This window comes from Prionailurus viverrinus, unplaced genomic scaffold, assembly GCF_022837055.1.
Source record: "Prionailurus viverrinus isolate Anna unplaced genomic scaffold, UM_Priviv_1.0 scaffold_49, whole genome shotgun sequence".
Taxonomy (NCBI): domain Eukaryota; kingdom Metazoa; phylum Chordata; class Mammalia; order Carnivora; family Felidae; genus Prionailurus; species Prionailurus viverrinus.
Genome location: NW_025927612.1, coordinates 815,335 through 823,261, shown reverse-complemented (window position 1 = coordinate 823,261; position 7,927 = coordinate 815,335). Strand labels below are relative to the sequence as shown.

The 7,927-nt window shown below is 45.8% G+C and overlaps 1 non-coding gene across 1 annotated transcript; it reads left to right on the top strand.

The window, feature by feature from the left end:
* The first annotated feature begins 6,092 nt into the window (after window positions 1-6,092).
* LOC125159427 (U6 spliceosomal RNA) lies at window positions 6,093-6,196 on the top strand. The gene has a single exon (XR_007149789.1). It is a non-coding gene; the product is annotated as a U6 spliceosomal RNA (small nuclear RNA).
* Window positions 6,197-7,927: the final 1,731 nt, after the last annotated feature.

Genomic DNA, 7,927 nt, shown 5'->3' with positions numbered 1-7,927 from the left:
GGGCAGGGCTCTGAACAGTAAGACTGGAAAGACCGTCCCCCAGCAGCCCTGGAGCCAGCCGGCCCCCCAACCTCCCAACCCTATCCACCCCTCCGCCTCTGCACCTCACACACACGTATGTCCTGACTGACCTCGGGAAAGACATCTTCCATCTCGGCAATGGCAACGTTTTTCCTACCTTTCCACAGAAGAAAATAAACCTGTAGTCGCACGGCACCGCTTTTTGTAAGTTTATTTATTTTTGAGAGAGACAGAGACCACAACCAGGGGAGGGGCAGAGACAAAGGGGCACAGAGGATCCGAAGCTGGCTCCCTGCCCACAGCAGAGAGCCCGACCCGGGGCCCCAAACCCGCCAACCGTGAGATCATGACCTGAGCCGAAGTCGGACGCTCAACCGACTGAGCCATGTCGGCGCCCCGCGCAACACGATTTTGAATAGCTTTGCGCGCATATGGCCTGCAAGGCCATCCGGAGCAGGTGGCGGCCCCGAGCCTGAATTTGGTGGCAACCATGGAGGATGTTTCCAGGTTTTGTGTGCTTGAAATCTCCTAGAAAGGGAGCCGTGTGGTGGGCTTCCTTCTGCCCACGACCCCTTCCCCTCACCACGGCCCTGGGGAGATGTATTTGTGCTGATCCTTGCCGATGGCACATTTATCAGCATCCCCTCGAGGGGTGGGGAGGCGGCCGTCGCTGGTCCGAGCGCCCGGTGGTGCCGTGCCCGTCGTCCTGGCGCTGACTGCTTTCCCAGTGCCAGGCTCTCCAGACGCTGGCAGGAGGCTCGCCGGGTCACAGGCCATGTGTCACCGCCGTAATTTCCTACTCAGGTATCCTTCCGTCCCTCCGGAATGGGTTTGTTTGCATGTACCTTCTCCTTTTCCACATGGGGGGCTGTCTTCCTTGCCCCCGTGTTCAGCCCACCTGGCTCCACTGACTGTCCCAAGCCTATGTGGCCGTGGCTCTCTCTTCTGTCCTTTTGGTTGATTTCTCTACCTCTGTTAAACTTACTAAAGCTTGAAAGCTTTTTTTTCTTCTCTTCCTCCTTTTTCTTCTCCTTCGCTCTCCCCCTCAGTTGGCTGCTCCTTCTTCTCATCATCTTTCAAAATTATCTTGCCTATACTAGACCCTTTAGTTTTCCTTAAAAGTTTAAGAAACAGGGGCATCTGGGTGGCTCAGTCGGTTGAGCGTCCAACTTCGGCTCAGGTCATGGTCTCACAGTTTGTGGGTTCGAGCCCCGCATCGGGCTCTGGGCTGACGGCTCAGAGCCTGGAACCCGCTTCGGACTCTGTGTCTCCCTCACTCTGCCCCTGCCCTGCTTGCACTCTGTCTCTCTCAAAAATAAACATTAAAGGGGCGCCTGGGTGGCGCAGTCGGTTAAGCGTCCGACTTCAGCCAGGTCACGATCTCGCGGTCCGTGAGTTCGAGCCCCGCGTCGGGCTCTGGGTTGATGGCTCAGAGCCTGGAGCCTGTTTCCGATTCTGTGACTCCCTCTCTCTCTGCCCCTCCCCCGTTCATGCTCTGTCTCTCTCTGTCCCAAAAATAAATAAACGTTGAAAAATAAACATTAAAAAAAAATTTTTTTTTAAGTTTAAGAAACAGTTTGTCAAGTTCCAGGAAAAACTCTGTTGGGATTTTTTTGAAGGGGTAAATAGAGATTTTGTTCCATTTCGAAACCCTTTGGAGACTAGCTACCTCTAAAATTTTGTTTCCCCGTCTATGAACATAGCGTATCTCTATTTAATAAGGTCCTTTAAATACACATTTCCCCAAAGGACATGCGCATCATTTGTTACATGTCTCATACCATGATAAATGCTGTCTTCTTTTTAATTTACCTTCTGATAGCGCTGCTGGTATTACGTCTAGTAATGCTTTTTGGAGTCCTTTTGTGGATTCTGTTTGTTTTCTATTTATACAATCATGTCATCTGCCTAGTGACTACTTTGTTTCTTCTTCTGCAGTCCTTTTTTTTTTCCCCTCAAAATGTTAATTTGAACTCTAGTTAGTTAACCTATAGTGTCATGTTGGTTTCAGGAGTAGAGCTCAATGATTCATCACTTACATACAATACCCAGTGCTCATCCCAACAAGTGCCCTTGTCAATCCCATCACCCATTTCCCCTCCCCCACACCCCCTCCCTGCAATCAACCCTCAGTTTGTTCCCTATCGTTGAGTCTCTTATGGTTTGTTTCCCTCTCTCTTTTTTTCCTCCCTTCCCATATGTTCACCTGTTTTGTTTCTTAAATTGCACATATGAGTGAAATCATATGGTATTTGTCTTTCTCTGACTGACTTATTTAGCTTAACATTATACTCTCTAGCTCCATGCATGTCATTGCAAATGGCCAGATTTCATTCTTTCTGGTGGCTGAGTAACATTTCATTTCATTGTCTATATGAACCACATCTTCTTTATCCATTCATCCGTCGATGGACATCTGGGCTCTTTCCATACTTTGGCTATTGTTGATAGTGCTGCTATAAACATGGGGGTGCGTGTGTCCCTTCGAAACAGCACCCCTGTATCCCGTGGATAAATGCCTAGTGGTGCAGTTGTTGGGTCGTAGGGTAGTTCTATTTGTAACTTTTTGAGGAGCCTCTGTACTGTTTTCCAGAGTGGCTGTACCAGTTTTCATTCCCACCAACGGTGCACGACGGTTCCCCTTTCTCCACATCCTTGCCAACATCTCTTGTTTCCTGAGTTGTTAACTTTAGCCACTCTGACCTGCATGAGGTGGTATCTCAGTGTGGCTTTGATTCGTATTTCCCTGATGATGAGTGAAGTCGAGCATCTTTTCATGTATCTGTTGGCCATCCGGATGTCTTCTTTGGAAAAGTGCCTATTCATGTCTTCTGCCCATTTCTTCACTGGATTATTTGTTTTTTTGCGGGGGGATGTTGAGTTGGATAAGTTCGTTATAGATTTTGGAGACTAACCCTTTATCTAATGTCATTTGCAAATATCTTCTCCCATTTTCCAGTCCTTTTAACTGTAGTTTCTTTTCTTTCGCTTCCTTCCCTGGATAGTACAACATGGAATCAAAGCAGAAAGAGTGTTCTCAGTTTAACTGTTAAGTAGGATGTTTGCAGGCGGTGTTTGCTAGACGCCTTTATGAGAGTAAGGAGACTCCCCTTCAGTCCTAGTTTGCTATGTGTTCAATTCTTATCGAATGCTTTTTCTCAGTGCATTGAGATGGTAACAGGAGTTTCTTCCTCTCACCTGTTAATATGGTGAGTTACAGTAATTGATTCTCTAATGTTAAACCACTTTTACATTTTCTGGGCTAAACTCAACCTTGTCATGGTGTATTCTTTTCATATGTAGTTCGGGATTGGCCTTTCTTCCTTCCTCCCTTTCTCTCTCTCTCCCTTCCTGCCTGTGTTCCTTCTTTCCTTTCTTCCTCTTCTTTCTTTCTTTCTTTCTTTCTTTCTTTCTTTCTTTCTTTCATTCTTTCTTTTTCTTTCTTTCTTTCTTTCTTTCTTTCTTTCTTTCTTTTGTCTTGTATTATCCTTGTTGAGTTTTGATATAGAGGCATCATAAAATGTGTTGGGAGAGCATTTTGCCTTTTCTGTTCCTTGGGACTATTGATCTGAGAGAGAGTTATTAGTTTCTTGAAGATTTGATAGAATTCATCTATAAACCTTGTTTTTGCAGTCTTTTGCCCCTCTTTCCATACATTTTAACCTTAAGAAATGTTTATTTTATTTTTGAGAGAGAGAGAGAGAATGAGCAGGGGAGGGGCAGAGAGAGGGAGACAGAGAATCCTAAGCAGGCTCTGGACTGTTAGTGCAGAGCCTGTCTGGGGCTCGATCTCACAAACCAGTGAGATCATGAACTGAGCTGCCATTAAGAGTCAGATGCCTAACCAACTGAGTCACCCGGACGCCCCTATCCCTACATTTTAAACTACCTATCCAATTTCTTTAATAATTATGGGACTGTTCAGGTTTTCTTGAGTCAATTTTTTTTATTGTGATAGAAAACTCATAAAGTTTACCATCCGAACCATTCTAGGTGTACAGTTCAGTATGTTAAGTACACTTACATTGTTATGAAACAGATCTCCAGAACTTTCATCTTGCAAAGCCGAAACTCCATACCCATTAAACAACTTTCCTTTTGCCCCCCTCTCCAGCCCTTGGCACCTATCATTTTATTTTCCATTTTTATGAATTTGATCCCTTTAGATTCCTTGTAGAAGTGGAATCATACAGTATTTGTCATTTGTGCCTGGCTTATTTCACTTGGCATAATGTCCTCAAGGTTCATGCGTGCAGTAGCCTATGACAGGATTTCCTTCCTGTTTTAGGAAAGTAGTGTTGCATGGATAGACCACATTTTGTTCACCCATTCATCAGCTGGTGGCTGCTGAGGTTGGCCATTGTGAATAACGCCGCCACGATCATGGATGTACAAAAATCTCTGCTTTCAACTCCTTTGGATATATATCCAGAAGTAGGATTGCGGGATCATGTAGTGGTTCTAGTTTAAATTTTTTCAGGAACCTCCATACTGTTTTCCATGGCGCTTGCACCATTTTATAACTCCCAACAGTGCACACGTTTCCAATTTCTTCACATCCCTGCCGACACCTGATATTTTCCATTCTTTTTCAAGTTTATTCATTATATTTTGAGAGAGAGAGGCAAAGAGAAAGAGAGAGAGAGAGAGCAGGGAGGGGGCAGAGAGAGAGAGGGAGAGAGAGAATCCCAAGCAGGCTCCATGCTGTGAGCACCAAGCCCGACACTGGGTTCGAACCTGTGGACCGTGAGATCGTGAGTCAAAGAGCCAAGTCAAGAGTGGGTCACTTAGCAGACAGAGCCACCCGGGCTCCCTGAGATCACGAACTGAGCCAAAATCAGGAGTCGGACGCTAAACCGATTGAGCCACCCAGGCGCCCCGGGAGTTTTATAGTCTTAGGTCTTACATTTAGGCCTTTAAGCCATGTTGGATGGGTGTATGTGCACGATGTAAGGTAAGGGTCCAACTTCATTCTTCTGCATGTGGATGTCCGGTTTCCCAGCTCTGTCTGTTGAAGAGATCATCCTTTCCCCCACTGAGTGGTCTTGGCACCCTTTCGAAGATCGTCTGACCTTCTCTGTCAGGATTTATTCTGGGGTCTGTGTTCTGTCCTGTCGGTTTGTCTGTCTTCATGCCACACCACACGATTTCGGTTCCTGTAGCATGTTTTGAAATCAGGAAGTGTGACTCCTCCAACTTTGTGCTTCTTTTTCAGAATTGTTTTGGCTGTTTGGGGTCCCTTGAGAGTCCATGTGAACTTTTGCATGAGTTTTTCTACTTCGACTTAGTTTTTGATAAACAGTATTTTATTAGGAGCATGCCCCTTTCGTCACAATTTTGCATTCGTTAGGATAAAGTCTTTTGGTTTTATTATTACGAAATTTGGTAGGTCAAAAGCAGATGGAATTGCTTAATATCCAGCTATCTTTGGCTCGTAAAAATGGCAGCTTCATCTTATCCGACGTAATACATACACAAGAGAACACACCAGTTCTGTGCACTGTGTAGAGAATGACGATAAAGCGCTATGCCTACATCCCCGCCATCCCCTGGAGGACTGCACTCCCAAAGCCTCTGAAGACCCCAAGTACCCTCCTCCTCCCTCAATGGAGGTAACCACGATCCCTCCATGTTTTTCTTTTTTTTTTATGTTTATTTGTTTTTGAGAGAGAGAGAGAGAGAGACAGAGACAGAGACAGAGCATGAGCGGGCGAGGGGCAGAGAGAGAGAGAGGGAGACACAGAATCCGAAGCAGGCTCCAGGCTCCGAGCTGTCAGCACAGAGCCCGACGCGGGGCTCGAACTCATGATCCGTGAGATTATGACCTGAGCCAAAGTCAGACACCTAACCGACTGAGCCACCCAGGCACCCTTCCTTGTTCTTCTTTATACTTATCCCAAATATGAATTATCCCGAAACAGTATGATTTAGTTTTGTATATTCTGCACTTTCTATAAATGGAATCGTACCAGATGCAATTTTCTGTAACTTGTCGCTTTAATCCCATATCACACTTGTGACAGAGTCCAGACTGCTGCACGGGGCTGCGGTTTCCTCACTCTTATTGCCGAGGGCTCGCTGCGGCAGCACATACGCTGAAATTGGCGCGATACAGAGATTAGCATGGTCCCTGAGCAAGGATGGCACTCTTATTGCCGAATAGTTTCCTGTCCTATGACTCTAACATACCGTGTTTATTCTCCTGCTACTGGACACTTGGCTCGTTTCTGGCTTTGGCTTGTTATAAGATGGTTTATTTGTAAACCATCTGGTTTATTTGTAAAAGAGCTTCTCCAGGATGTGCCCAGGGGTGACATCCTTAGGTCATACATATGTACATCTTTAAGTCTACTGGATAAGGACAGATCGTTTTCCAGAGTGGCTATACCAGCTCACATAGCACCCCCGCTCTGCGCCGCAGTGTAAGAGTTCCTGCTGCCCCATAGCATCGCCAGTGCCCAGGGCGGTCACACTTTCTAATTTCTGCCAATCGGTGGGAATACAGGGATATTTCACCGTGACTTTAGTTTGCATTTGCACGGGCCTTCTGTCCTAACTACATCAAGGGTGAAGTCTGGTCTTCTGCAAGAGGTGGGGCAAGGATGTGAGCATCTAGCAGTTTCTTTATTTTTTTAAATATTTTATTTTATTTTATGTGTATTCTGTCTTGAGAGAGACGGAGGGAGAGCATGAGCAGGGGAGGGGCAGAGAGAGTGGGAGACAAAAGATACGAAGCGGGGTCTGCATTGACAGCAGAGATCCCGAGGTGGGGCTGGAACCCTGGAACAGTGAGATCATGACCTGAGCTGAAGTCAGGTGGTTAACTGACTGCGCCACCCAGGTGCCCCTTTATTTTATTTTTTAAAAATATTTATTTATCGAGAGAGAGAGAGAGAGAGAGAGAGAGAGAGAATCCGAAGCAAGCCCCGCGCTGTCAGTGCAGAGCCCAACTTGGGGCTCGATCTCACCATCCACAAGATCAAGGACTGAGCCGAAATCAAGAGGCTGACGCTTAACCGACTGAGACACACAGGCCCCCGCAGCTTCTTTATGTGTGTGTGTGTGTGTGTGTGTGTGTGTGTGTGTGAGAGTGTGTTTAAGATCAAGCAGCTTCCTATACAGATTTTCCATCAATCCCCCCCCACCCCCGACCGAGCATGCACACATATTTTCTTCTGAGAGATCTCATGCCTCCAGGTCTTGCGCAAACCAGCCCCTGCTCCTGGCTGCCTTTTCCTGCGGTTTTAAAACTTTGCTCTGGTCTCCTGAATCACCTGTTACTCCCCTACCTGTCCTCCAGCTTCTAAAACATCCTTGGTAGGCACCCATCCCATTTTCTGTGGTGAGTTCATTCCTTTCCACCTTGGTCATCCCCTTGGTGTCATTTGCACCAGATTTGTCGAGCCAGGACTCCCCAGGTGCTCACGCTCCCTCGTAACTTCTCTCCTTCCGTTCTGGCCAGAGACTTGTTTACTTTACGAGTTTCAGAGAACACACTTTGCGTTTTATTGATCTTTTTTCCATTTCATTAATTTCTGCTGTCTCCGTGATTTCCTTTGGTCTGCTTTCTTAGCGTTTATTCTACCGTGGTTTTTCTAGCTTCCTGAGTTGTGCTCATCTTAAGCTCTTTAAGGCTATACATTTCCTCCTAAGCACTGCTCGAGCTATACATCCCGTAAGTTTTCATACGTAGTGTTTTTGCTGTTGCTCACTTCCGTTTTTAGAATTTCATTATAATTCTTCTTGCACCAGTCAGTTAGGTGGAAGTGTATTTTAAAATTTACATTTGTACATTAAAATTTCCAAATATATGAGAGGACTTAGTTGTGTTACGGACTTAGGATTTTATTCTCTCACAGTTTGAGAACGTCATTTGTACAATACCAATTCTTTTAGTATTTGTTGC